This window comes from Calliopsis andreniformis, chromosome 12 (assembly GCF_051401765.1).
Source record: "Calliopsis andreniformis isolate RMS-2024a chromosome 12, iyCalAndr_principal, whole genome shotgun sequence".
In the NCBI taxonomy this organism is placed as follows: domain Eukaryota; kingdom Metazoa; phylum Arthropoda; class Insecta; order Hymenoptera; family Andrenidae; genus Calliopsis; species Calliopsis andreniformis.
In genome coordinates, this window is record NC_135073.1 from 16,761,916 (window position 1) to 16,777,917 (window position 16,002).

Consider the following 16,002-nt stretch of genomic DNA (forward strand, 5'->3'; position numbering starts at 1 on the left):
TCCTATCTGCTATTAACTAATTAAAGTTAACGGTGTTACCGCGCGACCGTTTTCATTAACGATATTTAACTTGACAATATCAACTGGAAACGTGCCTTTGCTCGACCTGGTATTAAATTCAGCTCCCGCTATCTTCTTGTTCTTAGAGCCAATCTATAGAAGCACCTGTTAGGTCTAATAAAATCTGAGAAATTGAGAATCCGTGTACGAGAAACTCTCATGCAACGCCAATCGATATCATCGACTACGTTTCCTTAAACGCTGCGCTAGCTGGAAGTTCCTTCCTAGCCTACTCCAGGACCTCTGAGAGCAGTAGCCGATACGTTAATCACCCATTAGCTTGGTATCCCGAATCACAGACGCTCTCGAAGCTGTTCCAATCGTTCCCTTCATTCACGTATCGCAATGCCGCTAATGGCAGAGCTCTCAGCTCCTTAAGTCAGTCAGTCCTCCAATTATACAGACCCGAATCACAGGCAGGAAGTCCAGAGAAGTATAGAGGCTTGGCGGCGCGATTCAGCGAGAGGAAGGAGGCTGGCAGGGACTCTAGAGCCCGTCCCCTCGCGGAGAGCAGCTTGGGCTCCTCCATCGCGCAGGATAGGATTTCGTTTATTTCGTTGCCTCACCTCTGACCCGGCGTCCCTCCTCGCGTTTTCTGGACCCTCGCCCCTCGGCTCCTCTCTCGGTCGCTTCTGTCTTTTCAAGCAAAACCTCCTCAGCATCCTTCCTCTCCCTCTGTCCCTCGACCCCTCGATCCCATCCCTGTCCCGCTTTCCTTCCCCGTCTCTCTCTCTCTGTCTCTCTCTCTCTGTCTCTCTCTCTCTCTCGACGTCGGTTAGATTCGTGGGGGCTTTGGGGACGCAAGAACGGACCGACGGTCGGACAGACGCGACGAGCGCTTCTCCACCCCTCGCCACTCACCCCCCTCGCCTCTATCTGTCTTTTTCTCCCGCTGGTTCACGGTGCCGCGATCTCTCTCGTTCTCTGCCGGTTCTGTATATTTATTGATTGCCACCTCTCACCTCGCCTACCATGGTCTCGGTCTGCGGCAGTTTCCCCTCCCTTCGCCGGTTCCCTCGTTTCCCTCGTCCCAGGCTCGTTCTGCAGAGCAACCAGCACCAGCGGCATCGCGCTTCTACACGACGGGGGAAAGAGAAAGAGAGAGTCTATCTATTCGTCCCGCTCTCTGTCCCGCTCTCTGTCCCGCCGCCTCGTCCCTTTCCGCCTTCGCAGACCCAGCTCTCTTTCGTTTCTCTTCCTCGTCGTCGTCGTAGCCGTCGTCGTCGCCGCTGACTAACTCCCTGTCTTCCTCCGCTGTCCCCTTCCGCGTGCTCGCAGTTCTCCACAGCATCCTCGCTCCTCGTTCGACCCTCTCGCACAGCCTCTCGCGCTTTTACCTCCTACGCTCGATACAAACTCGTCCAACGCGACGGAGTTTTCGTTTGAAGCTGCCTTCCGGGTTGCGCCGCATCCCCGACACCAACGTCGCCCTCGCCAACCCGACCAACCCCCCCAACCCCCCCATTTTCGTCTCCCTTCGCCGCGAACTCCTCCGCGAGCCGTGTCGTTAGCAGGACTCGTCTTGAGGAAGACACAGGAGGATGGGGCTATTATTAGTAGCCTGTAGCGCACAATGATGGTTTATAGTTCACTCGTTTAGGACGAGGAGGGTCCCGCTGAAAACTGGTGGTCGCAGCTCTTTTCAGTTTCAGGAAGATTTCTAGTACAGTATTGTCTCGATACAAGGTCGTCGCTCGTAATCGGTTACGTGCACGAGAAATGTAACAGACCTATTTCTAAGATAAGTATACGCTTTAGGAGTTTCGATTTGCCTTTCTCGTTGGGGATAAGGTAAATTGAAGGCATAGTTTCGTCGGACTTGAGTGTCAGTCGAAGTTGTATCGAGACAGCAGTGTATTTACGAGGCACGGGTTGTGTGATATATTGTGGGTATGACGCAGGATATTCGCGTCGCGGATAGTGGATTTATTCGCGGGCTACTGAGTGACCGATACAGACCTGGCTGCGTTGTTTCCTTTGAACGCGGGGGACGATGGAATTACACGCGCAGTTGTCTCTGCGAGATATTCTATTCTGGATGGCTGGGGGAGGAGAGGGGGATCAAAGCGGGGCTAGAGGTATTGCATTGTGCATTAATATTTGTTTGGTGGAGGATTGTGACAGGACAGAATGGTATTCCATCGTTGATATACTACATTCGTATTTTAGAATTGTTTAGAAGAGATGAGGTTCATAGTTTGAATACTTCGACTGTATCTTTGACAAGTTAGAACCAAGCTTCAGCTGATTACTGTTAACTATTCTCTTAGATCACCATATTCATGCTTTCAAACCACCATAATTGAATCGCTAGCTCGAAGAAGGGAATAAAGACCTAAAATCAAAAATAGGTAGCTGCTGTTACTAATATCTACTTATATAAAAGCTATACTATACCTATCAATAGCAAAGTATATGAAATAAAAGCAAGTCCTAGAGGGCCCAAATTCTACCTTAAATTTGACATTAGTTTGGAGCACTATTTCCTTCTTCAGACCATTACTCTGGTATCGTGCTTTTGGACTTACCCTTCCTTAAATCTACCGATTCAATTTCCCGAGCACTAACTTTCCAGCAACACAACTCGAAACCTGTAAATCAATCGCAACGCTCTCGTCTGCTCCGAAACGGCAGGGAACGGGACATTGTCCTTCTCCTCGGGTTCTGCCATAAGAAAGGAGAAACAGACGCGTTCCTCTGCCTCGCCTCGCTCTCGTTTAGAGCTCCGCCGAGCCGTTGACCCTCCGCGAAGTCGCGGTTCTATTTCACGCGAGCGACGCGTGGGACGAGGCCTGCAGCTTTCGTTTGATGCTCTCTCCCTAGCTCCTTTTCCTCGTCAACGTCATCTGTGTCACCGTCATTACGCGGCGTGACGGAACAGCGCGCCGCGGACGCGTGTCTCGCTAGGTTTCCAAGAAGCTCGCGGATGAAATCCTGTTAGTCGGCCGATGCGCGAAACGGACGCCGAGAGGCGACGAGGGTGGAAGAAATAGGTTCTCTGCGTGTCTCTCTCCCTCTGGCTACGCCTTCCTTCTTGGTTTCTAATTCCACCGCGCTCTGATACACCGCTTTTATCTCCGTCGATCGATGCAAACTCCCCCGCTGGATGCGTCGGAGTTTTCGTTTCAAAGTGTCTTCTTTTCTCTGATACTTCTCTTTGGATACTGGCAACCTCGCCGGGGAAGCTTGGATATTGCTTGGATACCGCGTGGAAAAGTCGGGATTTTAATTACATTTTTTATGTATGCGAAGGGTAGTATTATTAACAGAATTTTTAGCAGAGTATAGTCTCCCAGAAGCCAAATTGATGGATCCCAGTTTTTCTGAAACTTTGAATTCTGCTTTCCAAACATGTGATGGTTAATTTTTCTAAGTTCTTAGCATTTCCAATTTCCTCTTTGAAATCTCATTTTTGATCCTACGTCAATTTTTGTAGTAGTACTTAGCGTCTTTTACGTTTGGTAAACTCTGCTAGTAATAATGACTCACGAGAATAATTTCATGAAAAACTGTACCTATTACTTATAAGGAAGAAATTAGAGTAACTTCGGACATGACAAGGCTGGAGCTCTTGTAAGTTTCCACTCAGAGGACACAGCGTATCGCCGAAACTGGACGCTGGCAGCGTAGGCGTGGAGTATGCGTAAACGTGAATGCACGGATTCATACGCGGAGGCACGTGAGCCAGTGTGAGTAGATTACGTCCCACGCGTTGCCGTCATTTTCACGGGAGTAACTTGTCCCCCTCTTCATCTCTTTTCATCGTTCCCCAGCTTCTTTTTTCTCGCCACTGTTCTAGCCTCGCGCATTTCTAGCTTAATTTTCTTGTATCCCGTGTCGCAGCTTCGTGTCACCTCTATCTCTTTCACTTCCTTTCTTTGTAAGAGGAAGTTAGGAGCTGCATCCAGTTTGTCTCGAAAAGTGCTTGTGGCTTGCTACCTACCTCGTTAGTACGAATCCTTCTTTCCTTTCCACAATTTTGTTCTGCCTTTACTCCTGCTATACCTGTATTTCTTCGATTTCAAGTGCCTTGCCAAGTCCTCCTATTTCGCTTCACGTGTCTGTATAGATATTCGTAGCTATAAGGCAAATTGGCAAAAGTCACGTATATGTATTTGTATTTTCGAGATACTGACGTTGAAAGTAGTACATCTTAATACTGTATTATAAACTCAACTTATGTTCCCCTATTTTTTAAGGACAAAAGTTTCTTTGGCTCCTTTTGCCTACCAATCACAGATATTCGTCTACCACTATCTATGCTCTACCATCGAGCCAGGCATGCCCTAGAAGAGTCTCACAATCCCTCTCGCCATCGTCGCTGCACCCCAGCCTCGAGCCCCCAATCTTTGCACTTCTTTCCCAGATTCGTCTCTCCACTTTCGCTTTCGCTCAGCTTTCAGTCTCCCCTTTCGATTTCTTTTTCCCACCACTCAGAATTCTCTCGCCGTTTCACCTCTCTCGAGCGTTTCCATGCCCTCGCCCTGTCCCCCAATTTCCCTCCTCTCTCAGTTTCAAACACCGTCGCTTCGCCTTCCCTGCATCGCCGCTTTTTCCTCCTCTCCTTCGGCCTGCCCCGCAGCTCCTCGCCCCCTTCCTCCCTCGTCCGCCCTTTTTCTCGCGTCCTTCCAGCGCCCTTCCTCCACCCCCGCCGCCCCCGTGGCCGTTTCAGTCGCGCAACGTGTGTAGGTTGATAAATGCGCTCGGCGTGCCTCGAATTCGATATGGAGCGGGTCTCGAAGATGCTCGATAAGAAAAGACACTTGGTACAATAATAAAGGAGGGGTGGAGCGCGGCTAGAAACCGAGGGCCCCGCGCGTACGTGCGCGCCGCATCGATCGGTCGCTCTGTTGGAGAAAAAATATCAATCGAATCTCTCGGGATGTGTGTGCCCCCTCGAAACGCTGCCATCTCCTTGCCCTTTTAAACATTAAGCCTTTGAATTATGTAGCGCGGGTAATCCGATCGAAGTTTCTTCTGCGGAGGAGATTACGCGCGAAAGAGACTCGCTCGACCGCGATGGTCCTCGATATTCCTTCGGTATAAGCTCGTTGGTATATTTATTGCATCTTGACATTATGCAGGGAGAAAGGGTCTTAGAGGGCTGCCCGATTTAGGGCACCAGTTTTTGCCCACTTTGACGTCCGCTGGTATTATCACCAATTTTTGGAAATGGCCCGACATGGTCTTAGACTGTGGACACTGTAGTGGGGGTAACATTGTACTTGTGTTCATTATTAGTTGCGTATTTCATTATAGTAATGTAAGCTATGAGTGTGAGTTGATCTTAAATAGGTGACACACGTTATGAACTCGTCAGTAGACAGTGAGCTCGCATTAAGGAAGCATTGTCTGCGGACCAGACATTGAAAATGCTGCGACACTCTTCGTCGAACCGTGGAACATGGAGACCTTCGCCTCTACACGCGATTTCTCGATTTCGCTGGACGAGGACGAGGCTCTGACTGGTTTCCTTTTAAGAAGGCGAGTTGCGACACGGCGTGAATCATGACCATGCAGTCGACGGGATTTCGGGATTCTTAATCGCGCCCTTGTTGTCCCGAGAACACGACACCTTGATTAATATCTGCTTTGGCGAGGAAAATTGCTACATTATTCTGTTATCTCTAGTAAACTCTCTTATGCAGAATGCAGTGTACTAGCTGCAATGGTTGGCTCGACACTGTGTTCAAAAGAAACGGGCAAAAACTGTAGTCAGTAGTCTCATTAAAATGGAGATCACATTATGCAAAATGAAGCTACAGAAATTGTAATTCACAGAGATTCAACTCTCCCGTAGTTTCGATCCCGAAGCAAGAGAGACCAGAGAATAATCCTCGATCGATCGATCCACCAACGCGCATTGTTCGAGCCGCACGGTTCTGTGTAATTAGTATCACGCACTCATCAAGCATCAGGAATCATTATGTTTACAGAAACGATTCCCATTACCGACGTTAAACATAATTTACAAGTCGCCTCTCGGCCAGCTGGTCGGCCAGATGAATCCACAATTACCACGACCAACGCGGCCCTTTATTACTTCGTCAGGGCTTATCCTATATTTATAACGAACTTAGCCGACGTCTTGGCTCGATTATGTTTAAAGAAGGGAGCTCAGCCGTCCGCGGTGGCGTGACTTCGTTAACGAGAAATTAATTAGCACGAAGCCAGAACGGGGTTGGGATGCACCGATCCTCGCATCGGCGCAATATCCGGTCGACCTTAAGCCTAGTACCCGTTTGAAGAATTTTTTATTCGATATGTTCTTCTTGTTGCTACCATTATTCATTTATCTTGGTACGCTCTTATTTCCATCGAAACACTTTGCGTTGCCCCTCTACCTTCATCTCAATTTATTGGCTACAGCGGTTTTAGTAATATAACTCGAGAAGCGTGATCGAGTCAATAGAACTCCATTACAAGAAATTCTTAACGAATCACGAGACAGATCACTACGTGTACACTTAGCAGCAAAATTGAAGAATGACCAATTTTCGATCAATAAATTGTCGATCTTCGAGCTACTGTAACTTCGTGAAAATTAACCGTACAGCTGTGAGTTTAGGCCCATTTTAAAGGGCAGAGCCTCTTCTTTTTCATCCCTAGATTTAATTTATTTAAAGACGCTTTAATACTCGTATACGAGACGCGAAAGTGAAGGTGTTTTTTTCCTTGAAACTTTTTCTAAGAGGACGTCTAAAACCTATAACCTCTGAAAATGAGGTGGAAAAGAATGTCAGTCTATTTGAAACTCAAAGAGACAGCCTCTAAGGGGTTAATGAATATCAGCGAGTGATTCGAAACTTCTGCCCTTCTGTACCGTATATCTTCAGTGGTCGCATGCCCAGAGCGGAGGGGAATCTGCCTCCCGTTTTGGCGCAGAGAGATTAATCATTCCATCGAGCTGTAGAGAAGATTGACGCAAAGGGACCAATAGGGGTGGACTCGGTCGCGATAGAGGCAAAAGGAGAGGCTCTCTCGCGTTAGTCGTCGGGGGCCACTCTTTCCCCCCCTACGTCCCTCTCGGCCTCTCCTTTGGTGTCTCGTCGCGTAAACGAAATTAAAGCGATTTGGAGTCGAGCCAGCCATCGCGGCGACGGTCGCGCGCGCCACCCCACTTCGGCATTCCGATCCCTCGATCGATCCTCTTCCTCGGGGGACAGGATACACACGGCCGTGGCGGCACGGTTTCTCTCCCGACCGAGGCTGAATCGCGATTGGACGGTTATAAGCGGAAACGCCGACGTTAAGGTGCAAAACCGGAGGGGGATGTCGTCGATATATCGGATATCCGCGTCTTTCGCTGGCCTGCCTGCTCGAATAATGCGGCTGCCACCGCAGCGTCGGTAATTGCGATGCACGCGAGGCGTCTGGTAAAAGCAAACTACGCAGAATATTTCCTTCCCCCTTGAATTATGGAAATGGAGGTATAATGTGTGAGTGGTAACGCCGCTACACCGATGACAGGATTATCGGGAGGAGCGTGGATTCTGGTAACGTCGATTCTTCCGCCTCCTCGACCCTCCGTCTTCTTTGTGCTTGGCGTGCAGCTCGGTTGTGTGCGTGAAACGCTGAAAATCTCGTGTAATATTTCTCGGTCTATGGCGTTCGTTATGTATTCTGCGTTTCAGGTTTATCAATATGCTTCGAGGTAAATGAAACGCTTTTATAGGTACATACTCTATGACATTATTCTTCTCTAGATAGTATGTGATATTGAAGATAAGACGTGAACGTAATATGTATCTACAGAGTTGCTCTGTCATTATCGATTGTTTCCTCAATTTATCACGGTGCTGCTTCGAGGTCTTTTTTATAGTTACGTGGCAATTCATTTGCTGCTTTTTATCGTTGTATCGATTCTTCCTAATCGGCTTGCTATTTGAAGCAGAATTTCTTTTATTTGAGGTCTGAATACAGTATGAAAATCATATAATATATGAATTATTATTATTTGTACTGTTTAAAGAAGATGATCTGTATCTTCTCACAAGCTCGGTAGTTCATTCTTCCAACTGGTTTGATTTACCTATTAAGCCTTCTAGATTATTGCAACCAGGTCCTCGAACTTTAGTCACAAAGAGCAGGGTCGGCCAAGGAAGGAAGGAGGTCCATTGAAAGGGTTCAAGACAGGGATGTCACGAGTACGCGAGTTTTAATCGCATCTCGGTGAATGAATATGCCGACCACGTTAAATCTCTCGGATCTTTCATTCCGTCGGCTTTCCAGCCGGCAAGATTCGCGCCGTTTCGTGCCGCGCCGTTGGTCCGAGCTATTTTCTTCTCGGCACGTTCCTCTCGTCGAGACTGCACCGTCAGAGAGGGGGAAAAAATAAAAGATATCCGCGTATTCCGTGCCCCTAAAATAGCAGCAGAAGTTACGTTACCCTGTTCCGCAATGGGTCCTCTTTCGACGAATGATCATAGGGATTTAGGAAAGCTTCGAATATTTTCAGAGGTTTCTGTGGTTGGGTGAGTAGAGAAAAGACGTAGAACCCTAGGGGTTTCAAGATTGCTGATTTATATGATAGTTATAAAGTGGAATGCACTATAGAAATGGAAATGAAAATTATTACATCATTAATACGTTTACTATCCAGCCTCCTAGCGTATCGAGCACCACGATGAACTGTGCTATCCCATTGGCAAGTGTTTCAAGTGTCCTCTTCCCTTTCTATACTCCATTAACAACCTTTTTCATATTAATATCTATGAAATGAAGCGGATAGCTTTGCCTCTGGTGCCCCCTCTGCGGCTCAACTATCGCATCGTACGTATAAGTACGTCTTATCCTTCATTTCCCATCCAGTGGCAGGCATTAATTTTACCGCAGCGCTCCCATGATCAAGTTTAATCGCGGCAAACTCGCCAATTACGCTCAGCTAAGAATTCCACTCCATAAATGTCCATCCCGCGGCTCCTCAGCGTAATGAAGTCATAAAAACTGCGCCATTCCCAGTGTCAATTAGCGGACACGGCATTTGGGATTCCCGTTCCGCTCGGCCTGGTCCAAATTTGGCCCATGAATCCCCGGTAAAGCGGCGTCGTCGGTAATAAACGTAACAATCGATAAGCGGATCTCGGCGTAAACGCGTAATATTTGAGCGACGCAGAACCGTCGGGCGTTTGGGGACAATTACTCGCAAGTACTGCGCGTGAAAGCCCCGCGGAGCGGCCGATTTCGGTGGTGACGAGCAAGCAAGAGCCATTCGTAATTCCCAGCCCCTTTCCCTCGCGTTCTCATCATCCCCGTGCCCGTCGCTATATAACGTCTCCTCTCTCCCTCGCGCTGCCAACCCCCCTGGCCTAGCTCCAACCCTCCCACTGGCCAGACCGGCGATCGATTTAATAACACGGCCATTTTCCCAGCTCACGGACCGAACGCACTCCCTGAACCGTTTCCCTGTCGTAACGCTCCTCCATCCACCGTCTATTCTCTCCTAGTTTGTTTAGTTTCCCTTGCTCGCGATGTTCGCTCGCTGATTCCACGTCGAAACGCCTCTCGGATTTGTTATTCCAGTACTCGAGAGGATCGTCTGACCACCCTCGCTGCTGCCCGCCTCCGCCTTCTATTTTGACAGGGCTCGGGGATGGTTTTTTCGGTTTATAGTTCGTGGCCATCGGTTTTCGAGCGAAATTGTGTTCACCTGCCGCTCGAGGAGGGAAATATACTGGGTTTTCCAACGAGACGCTTTGTTTTTGGGATACTCGTATCCTATTTTCTCGTGCCACTTCTTCCCCTACTGTTTTGCGCTATGCTCCGCTGCTACAATTATGCTTCAATTATATTCTGCTATTCTAGGTTTCTTGCGTATTTATGCAGAATAGAAGAGTCAGCTTTCTTTTATCTACTAATTTCTACTCTTACAGTACCAATATCTGTTCAATTTGAATACCTCTCTAGATCAAAGATTTTCAAACTTTTGGCTTGTAGCTATCTCCCTGACCCTCTCTCCCTTTTTCCCCTATTTTCGTCGCCACTAAAATTCGATGTCAGGATTTCCAGGAGCCATATGGTCTCCCTTGAGAAACGCTGTGCCCTAGATCTCCAGAAACTTGCAGCAAAGTTCACTAAACAAAAAAGAACCATAGAATAATCTATCGTCACAGAGTTGAACAATCGACTATCTCGAACCCTGGGCAGCAGGATCGATTGTCGATTCTTCCTCTCCGGTGCCAAAAATCGTTCCGTGTCGAGGATCGGGCATGCTCGTTACACTGCAGAAACAAATCGCGTGCGCCGCAGCAGATGGCTTTTACGCCAGCCATAAAATCGGCTGCCCAATGGATGTGTGTCTTGGAATAAATCTGCACTCGTACAAGCTCGGCCAGCATACACGATTCCCGAACTCGCAATAACCGAACTCTCCGCGGTGGACGTTTATTGCGCGATTTTAACGATTTTAATGGCGGAGAGCTTTCGGCGTGGTCGTCGATTTAGGGAGAGAGAGGAACAATGCACGATGGGGGAAGGGCCCTTTATTAACGTGCTCGGAAAAACAGGAAATTAGCGACGCGCCGCGACCCGTCGCTTCCAGTCGACGCCGAGGATGATGACGTCCTGAATGCGCCGCGCGATGACCCTTCCCTTCGTCTCCTATTCTTCTTGCTCCCTCGTTCCACCCTCGCTGCAGTGGGGTGCCGAATTTTCCTGCGAGAAATTTTGGAGCACTTAGAAAAATATTGGAATTGAGAGTGTAGAGTGAATTTTCGGTAAAATTAGATTTCCTTTTCTAAACTAAGCAAATTTTCAAGCTAATGTCTTTAGAAAAACAGCGATTTCTAAGTTAAATGAGTCTATAAATTATCGAAAAATTATTTAGATAATTTTTCCAAAGTAGAATCGTAGCATATTTTGAATTCTGAGAAGAATTTCTCTTAAATTCTACTTAGAGAATAAGGAGAACTTAATTATTGATTAAATCACTTGTTTTTGATATAGTAAGTGCCGTTTCGAGGACCATAAAGAATTTAGCAATAGTGTATAGTGCTCATCCCCTCATCCATGATCACAGTTTTCGATGCATCCACTTGAGGAACGTGGATGACAGAAAAGCCGCAGAAACGTAGAATGCAGAAAATATCCGAAGCTTGTATCGGTCGCTCGAAGCGGTTCAAGGCGTCTTCAGGCCACCGCTAATCCTGCCCGCCCTCGTTCTGGAGCGGCAGCCCCACCATCGGGCAGCTTGCTCAAAAGCTTAATCATAAATCGATAAACGTGACGCATCGCACTCGAGATACATCTCTGCCCCGTCGCTTTATCTCCACGAGAACGCTGTTGCCAGTCGGATTTTCGGGCTCGTCAGGGGAAATCCTCATCCCCCATATTTTCAGCATTCCCATTTCGACTGTGGCCATACTAAACGCTGCCAGGACATTCGTCAGCGATCCTTACTTCCTCCTTTTCTTTATGCAAAAGTAACTACTCGGTTCTAGAGCCACTTGGACGACTCTATCGCAGAGGATTTTAGATTTCAGAAAAATTGCAGGGAAGAGATCCAAGGATTCTGGAATAGAATTTTGAATTCATAGTAGAGAACCTCTAGAAATAAGAATAAAATAGAATCGATGAGCTGAAGAACAGTAGAAGTCCAGAATCAACTACTTTCAACTAATCTCAAAACCATGTCTGTACCCCAGGGCCAAAATAGATTAAGTCACTCAGAAAACAAGTGTCCTTAATACACCCTAATTCTAGAGTCCAGACGAGTATGTAAAATGCACAGAAGTACTAAGATGTAGTTTTTGGACTATTACTGTTCCTCACCTTCCCGATTCAATATTAATTACGCTTATCATAAAGAATCCTACGTGCTAAATTCTTCATAGCTCTGCTTCCCGTCTAATGCCCCCACAATTTCCAATTACCATAACACGGAGACGTATACAGTTCTCACAGAAATCGCGGCGAGGTTGCCATTGACCGCGTAAAACGCTTCCAATCTCGTTCCCCGATGATTTAGTTCAGAAAACGTGTCGGAACAAGAGGATATCCAGTTTGGTTTACGATCCATTCGTTACTCGCTTAGCCCGTGGTTCCGTTGATTCGTGCCGATCCTCGGGCGAAGAAACGAGGGACTTTCCACTGGAATTACATAAACTGGATCATGGACTTAATTCCTCTTCGTTAAACGCATCCACGCATCGTCGGCTATCGCCCGAGCCTCGTTCGTATCCCTTCGATCGTAAACCCTCCCGAAGGGGTCGATCGGCGTGCACGCGCGTGTACCGAAGGCACCGCGTGCCTCGCGGAGATAACGACCTCGCCACGAGATATTTCCCTGCCATGTCTTTTCTTTTATCGGGAATCGTTACGAGTCGCCGTCAGCCCCGAAAATGGCGGACCCCGTCGACTTAATACTCTCTGCCTTCGAGCCCTCCCCCTCCCTCCGCCCCTCCTCTCCCTCTGCGGCTGTTTGGTCGGTTACTCGAATAATGGATTGCCATTAAAGCGTCCGGATTAAAGAGGAGAGCACCGAGTAGCCCGTTCGCCGTCGCTGGCTCATTAAGGGAAGAAATTTGTGCTCGCATTAAAAGTCAATCGGGAAAGCGGCGTATTTCATAGCCGCAGGCGGGGGGTGGGTTCGTGAGTAAACGAAGCTCCGAGGAGCTTCGTACAGACTCCATATCGCTGCGCGTTATCATTTTTCTGGCTGTGCCGTGTTCGAGTCGTTCATTTTCGGCTGCTTAATGAAGCTGCAACGCGCGGGGGCTATTAAAGGGTGCATTTTTATCGGTTTTTAATGGGTAATTTCTTACTGGGGCTTTTGAACCGTGTAGCGGGTTAAGTAGATTTGTGTTGAACAGAAGGTCGGTGTAATAGTTCTCTTTTTGTTATATATTGTAAGGTGGCAGGTGGAGGGTACGGTTCTATTCGTCCTAGTGATCCTTAAATCCGAGTACAAAAGTTAGAGAATGCTCGTGGTATGCAGAAATACAGAAAACAGAAAAGTGGAGTAGGAACTATAGTTGAGTTCGCCTGCAGAGTGAAACAGATTTTTAATTCCATTTCTCTAGGTTATATTTCTCCTAGATTCCATCCTTCTAGGTTGCATTTCCTTAGGTTCCATTTCCTCTAGATTCCATTACTCTAACTACGCCTTCGAAAATATCTGTTCCAGAGTCTACTCATCGTTAGAAATTTAATTGCCTACCATACGCAATTCTATCTTTTCACTTCACATCGAAAAATAAAAACAGATACTTACCATAAAAAAGTGGCGATCGAATAAAAAGCGAAACAATCAACAGTCGGACGGCCCATAAAAAGGGGGACATAGTAATCGAGGCAAAATCTGTCCGTATAAAATTTCCATCTCGCAGTGGTTCTCGTGTTGCGTCTCGAAACTCGCGCGTAGTCGACGCGCGTGTATGCACATACGCTTATATACACACATACACGCGTATATATGCAGCTAGAGTATTATGCAGCTGCTCAGCCGGTGAAGTAGTCGTATGAGCCAGGCGGGGGTTCAACGACCGGTATAAATTAAAGCGGCGCTTGGATTTCAATGCCACGGCCTTGCTCAAGGCCGCGGTACTCGTAGAAAATCAACGGTACACTCGCAACCACGTTTGTAACAATAAATTGTACAAACACACGAGTCCAGGAACGGTAGACAGAGTAATGCGTAACCGAAAAAGCCCGATGAAAAATTGTTGCGTTAACATTTTATCGTTTTTCATTATGGGAACGTTTGACCGTGTGGCGCCCAGGGTGTTTTCTAGATCGCGGAATTTGATTTTCAGCTTTTAATTTTTATCAGTGGAAAATTCATTCTCTCTCCAGGGTGCTGTATATTAAACATTTTTTCGTGTTTGTTTAACAGTATCCTGTTTTATTTATGTATTTCATTTGCTGCATCAAATTTGTAAAAGATATTTGGAGCGGTGTTTGTACGAGTAGGTGAGAATCGAGCGTAAAGTGTTATTTATTTATAAAATAAGGATAATAAATGGAATAACAGATTCACGAACGTCTGTGTTAAAAAGCTTTCGTTACTTTCATTCATAATTTATAGGGAGAAGCACTCCCATTCAATTTTACCGCGAATCGTGCCTTATTCTCGCCAGTACTTATCGCAATCATTATAAATTATGATAAGGCGTTCGGACGTGAGTCGCACACGTCGAGATTAAGCGTGAGTGTAGTTGGGGCAGGGGTGGGGTTAATGAAAATTATTAGCGGTTTATGAAAATGATGAACTGTGTTCTCAACCTTCATACGCATCTTTACCAGGCTGCTCGCGCGACCGGTATTACCATAACGAGTTACTAGCTTCTGCCAGTAATTTGCTTCTGCACCCTCATCTAGAGCGCGAGTACACGTGAGTACCAAGAGTATTATGTGGGATTTAAGCATTTTTATTACTGTCGATGTGATTTAACGTACCAATTATCTGGCTGATTAAAGAACTTGTGATTTCAATAATGGGCAGGTACTAATTATTCGGGTTAGTCAAGTTAATTAGTAATGACAGAATCAGAGTTAACGCAGCACCTAATTGAATCGACGAGTTGAAAAATATGACAAATCTAAACGTAACCATTTTCGAACCAAGTGAATTTAATATTCTCTGATTCTGTGGCTCAGAGATGTAAAATACACGGAGCTACACGTTGAAACCAAATACCTCAAAATGTGGCTTTTGGGCTTGTACCATTTTTCGACTCATCGATTCAATTATTATCTGAAAAATTTCGCTTATCCTATTTCCCTGAAAATTAGTTGTATTTTAGCCACATTTATCGTACATCACAGTTAACTTTAATCGGAAAAGATTGCGTCACAAAATCTCTTTATCTCAATCGCAATCTTTTCTCCACTTTTTTTTTTACCTTCGACCCCTCCATCGATCCTCAAAACACAAATTGCACGCGACTAATAACGATTCACGATTCATTCTTTAACGACGCCCATTTAACTCAATTTAAACTAACTCGTTTTTAGTCAAGCTTTCGACTCGTCGCTCGCGATTTTTCTCTCGCGTACAACTTTCTCCGCTCAGCTTTCGACGGTTTTCCAGCCGCTTAATACGGTTACGTAAACGAGCGCGAAATATTTTGCCGAGAGGGAGAGAAGCGTCGCGCTCCGACTAATTATCTCTCCGCCTGGCGAACTCGCAAATATTTTTTCCACGACTCTCCGTTATCGAGCCGACTGGATTACCGTTATTACAGCGGCCATATTTAATTCTGTCAGGGTGAATCAATTGCGTATGACGTCCGTGGATAATTGGTTAATTAACTCGAATCGCCGACGGGGCGCGCGTGTAACGCGAGTCCACGGGAAAACCAGGACGAATCGGCGCTCGAAACGCGGCCTCGACGTGGTAACGAGGATCACAAGGGAAGATGAGCCAGGATTTCCAGCGATGGAGCAGGAAGAGTGTTCAACAATGCTCTTTCTTCGTGCTCGTTTAATTAATTCATCGATTAGTTGAGATTGATTGCAATGGACGAGAGAAGAAACATCTCTCTGTCGTAATTTAAACAGCGAACAATAGAAATTTCGTGTTAGTCAAAGTCGATGGAAATATCGGCTTTTCTTGTTCAATGGACACGCGCCATCGGGCATAATTACATGACAGATAGCGGCGTATTGTATCAGTGTCGAGAGTAGCGCTGCATTTGTTTCACGATGATTTTTCCTCGTCGAATCTGACTGCATAGAGTTCCTCCTATTCATGAGTCTTATTAATATTTATCCTGGAGATTGGATCCTTTCCCTGGTGTTTAAAATTAATTCTTTCTTATCTGGAGATCGGTTACACCTCTCCCGCTATTTTTCCATTCGAGGAGTTAATAAATCATTCATCGTTAGAGGAAATCAAGATCATCGATGGTTATCGTATTAATTGCGAAAAAGGATAATTAGATGGTACTTTGTAATGCGTGATTAAGGTCGTTAGCAGTTTACTAAACGCGGAGATGCATTAGA

General features: G+C 46.4%; 1 protein-coding gene across 9 annotated transcripts in view; it reads left to right on the forward strand.

Annotated features, from left to right (window-relative positions):
• LOC143186227 (bromodomain adjacent to zinc finger domain protein 2B) overlaps positions 1-16,002 on the forward strand; it is a 127,933-nt gene that overhangs the window by 90,757 nt on the left and 21,174 nt on the right. The window lies entirely within an intron of this gene.